The sequence below is a fragment of the Rutidosis leptorrhynchoides genome, chromosome 3 (genome assembly GCF_046630445.1).
Source record: "Rutidosis leptorrhynchoides isolate AG116_Rl617_1_P2 chromosome 3, CSIRO_AGI_Rlap_v1, whole genome shotgun sequence".
Lineage (NCBI taxonomy): Eukaryota > Viridiplantae > Streptophyta > Magnoliopsida > Asterales > Asteraceae > Rutidosis > Rutidosis leptorrhynchoides.
The window spans coordinates 200,550,628-200,554,713 of NC_092335.1; the positions used below are offsets into that span (position 1 = coordinate 200,550,628).

Consider the following 4,086-nt stretch of genomic DNA (forward strand, 5'->3'; position numbering starts at 1 on the left):
TCGAGCTGGCATGGATTCATGTCATACAGTCAAAACACCTATTGATACGAATGGGAAACTTAGCTCTTCTAACGGTGCTCTGTACTCTAATCCAATCGAGTTTCACAGTCTTCTCGGTGCACTCCAATACTTGACGTTCACCCGACCAGATATCTCATACGCAATACAACAAATCTGTCTACATATGCATGATCCGAGGGAGTCTAATATCCAAGCACTTTGACGTATATTGCGTTACATACGTGGTACATTGAGTCATGGGTTACAGTTAACACGCACCTCCTTGTCATCTCTAGTTTCCTACACGGATGCGGATTGGGGTGGATGTCCGGATACACATCGATCCACCTCGGGTTATTGCGTTTTCTTGGGAGGAAATTTGGTCTCTAGGTCCGCTAAACGTCAACCCACAGTCTCACGTTCTAGTGCCGAAGCCGAATATCGGGGCGTTGCTAATGTTGTGTCTGAATCCTGTTGGCTTCGGAATATTTTACTCGAACTTCGATGTCCAGTCTCTAAGGCGACTATCGTGTTTTGTGACAATGTTAGTGCTATTTTTTTGTCAAGTAATCCAGTGCCACATCAACGGACCAAGCACATTGAAATGGATATCTACTTTGTTCGAGAGAAAGTGGCTCGTGGTCAGGTTCGTGTCCTTCATGTGCCTACACAGTTTCAAATTGCGGACATCTTCACCAAAGGGTTACCTCGTGTTTTGTTTGAAGACTTTCAAGACAGTTTGAATGTGCATCCTCCCTTCCGTCCAAACTGAGGGGCTATATTAGTCGATGCTATACTTAGGATATAGTCAATCGTGTATATGCAATATATTTAGTCAATATACTGTGAAGATAATGTACAAATATGTGAAGGGATATTTTAAGCATTGTAAATCCTTTCCATATTATTAGGAGAGTTAGGCTTACTCTGCATGTACATATACGGCTGTTCAATTGAGAATGACACACAGAATTCACAATCTTATATAGACACCCAAAGTAGAAGCTTATCATAACCATATTTCATCATGCACTTGCAATTACTACCCTTCTTACTAATAATAATCATACTCTCTTATTCTTCACTTGTTACTACCAACTCCTCTTCATCAAATAATATTCTAACCCAAGGTTCATCACTTTTTGTTGAAAAGCAAAATTATTTGGTTTCACCAAATGGCCTATTCACAGCAGGGTTTCATCGTATCGGTCAAAACGCTTATTTTTTTGCAATATGGTTTTCCGAACCCATATATGATGGTAATTACACAATTATCTGGATGGCTAATAGAGAAGAACCCGTTAATGGAAAACAATCCAAATTTTCCTTGAACAAAAAAGGAAATCTTGTTCTAACGGATGCTAGACGCGAAATTTGGAAGTCTAACACCGAATCTAGTTTGAAATCGCAATTGCAACTTCTTGATTCGGGTAATCTTGTTCTAATTCAATTAGATGTACAATCATATCTTTGGCAAAGCTTCAATTTCCCAACTAATACCATCCTTTCTAATCAACTTTTTACAAAAGAAACTGTCCTCATATCATCAAGAAGTTCAACAAAATTTTCTTCTGGCTTCTATAAACTCTTTTTTGATCATGACAACGTACTTCTACTATGTTACACTGATGATGAAGTAATAAGCAATTATTGGCCTAATCCATGGCAATTACCATGGAAAGCAAAAAGGACTACTTACAACCATAGTAGAATTGCTTTCTTAAATTCCAAAGGCCATTTTAAGTCCACGGACAATTTCAAATTTAACACAAGCGATTATGGAAGTACGCTAATAAGAAGAGTAACACTTGATGTGGATGGAAATATTAGAGTTTATACACCATACAAAAGAAGGTGGACTGTTTCATGGCAAGCAATTTTAGTGAGTTGTAAAGTTCATGGGCTTTGTGGCCCAAATAGCCTTTGTAGTTACAGTTCTGAATCAGGACCAAGTTGCTCTTGCATCCAAGGGTACAAGGCCAAGAATATATCAGATTTGTCTTTAGGGTGTGAACCTACATTTAAGTTTAATCAGCATCATGGTAACTATGACTTCATAAAGCTCCCTAATTATGTGGAATTTTATGGATTCGATTCGTTATTCATAAAACACTCCACTTTTAATGAATGTAAAAAGGCCTGCTTAGATGAACCTAATTGTAAAGCCTTCCAATACAACATAGATAAGACAAATACATTCTTTGTATGTTTTACCAAGAGATTGTTGTTCAATGGCATCGATAAGGGTAAGCGTTTCAACACTTATCTCAAGCTACCTAAGAACGATGCTTTATTATATGATCAAAAGCAAGCCAAAGAATCTCGCTTGGAATGCACAAGTTCGGTAGTAGAGCTGAAACAAACGTTTGCCAAAAAGAACGTAAATGGATCTATAAAGTTCATGTTGTGGTTTAGCATCATCCTTGGTGCACTTGAAGCTACATGTTTTATGGTATTCTATTATATTATCAAACAACCATCACGTGCAACAATCCAATCTTACCTTGCAATTGCTACCGGATTCAAAAGGTTCACATACGATGAGATAAAGAAGGCGACACATAAATTCAGAGACGAGGTTGGGAGAGGTGGCGGTGGTGTTGTGTACAAAGGCTTACTACATGATAATCGAGTGGTAGCAATTAAGGTACTCCATAAGGCTTCACAAGGAGAAGCTGAGTTTCTGACAGATATAAGCACAATTGGGAGGATAAACCATAAAAACTTGATTGATACATATGGTTATTGTGCCGAAGGAAAGCATAGAATATTGGTTTATGAGTACATGGAGAACGGATCATTAGCTGGGAAGTTAGGTGCTAAGCAGCTAGATTGGACAAGGATCTTAAAAATAGCAATTGGTGTTGCCAAAGGTCTAGCTTATCTACATGAAGAATGCTTAGAGTGGGTTTTGCATTGTGATGTTAAGCCACACAATATATTATTAGATAATGATTATAACCCAAAAGTAGCTGATTTTGGCTTGTCTAAGTTATTTTACCAAGACGTAACTAATAATTCCGTCTTTTCAAGAATAAGAGGAACAAGAGGGTATATAGCTCCTGAATGGGTGTTTAATCTTCCAATTACGTCAAAAGTGGACGTTTATAGCTATGGAATGGTGGTGCTAGAAATGATAATTGGACGGAGTGCCACTTCTGACCAATTAGCCAACGATAACGAAGGGGTTGAGCAAAAAAGGCTCGTAAGTTGGGTGAGATAGAAGCTCAAAGAGGACAACATAGATACGAAGATGATGGATATACTGAATCCATTGATTGGTTATGAATATGATAAAGTTCAAATGAAGAATCTTTTAAAAGTGGCTCTACAATGTGTTGAAGAAGATAAAGAAGCCAGACCAACCATGAGTGATGTAGTGAAAATACTTTGCAACCATGATATAAATGATTAGTCTACTAAGTTATTGTAAGATATGAGATATGATTCCAGTTTAATTTGTAAATATAGAAATAATTTATTAAAACCAGATGTGTTGGCAAATACTTTATAATTTAGGCACACTTGTATCTATCGGGATCATTGAATTGTACTATGTATATGATTGCATGCCCTCGAGCCCGCAACACACACACACACACTATATATATATATATATATATATATATATATATATATATATATATATATATATATATATATATATATATATATATATATATATATATATATATAGGGGCAGGATCAATGGGGAAGTAACCAATCAGGGGGAAGCGGGGGGAAGCAAAAAAAATTTTTTTTTTCGTTTTTTTTGAAATTTTTTTTTTCCGGCAACAAGATCACACGAAAATATGAACATTTAGAAGAGACACTTCGTGATGAATGTTATTATTTAGGCGGGAAAACGATCGACAAAAATAACATTCAAGATAATATTGTTCGTGAAGAATATGAACGCTTTTTTTTCATGTTTTGTGAAGTAAAATTTAGCCCGATTCAGAGTTTAGGGTTTAGGGTTTAGGGTTTAGGGTTTGGTGTTTTGGGTTTATGGAATAAACCCAAAACACCAAACCCTAAACCCTAAACCCAAAACTCTAAACCGTTCGTGTTAAAAACTCAATCTAA

At 36.5% G+C, this 4,086-nt stretch overlaps 1 pseudogene; it reads left to right on the forward strand.

Moving 5' to 3' along the window:
* The first annotated feature begins 1,027 nt into the window (after positions 1-1,027).
* On the forward strand, positions 1,028-3,447 carry LOC139900752 (putative receptor protein kinase ZmPK1; annotated as a pseudogene).
* The last annotated feature ends 639 nt before the right edge of the window (positions 3,448-4,086 follow it).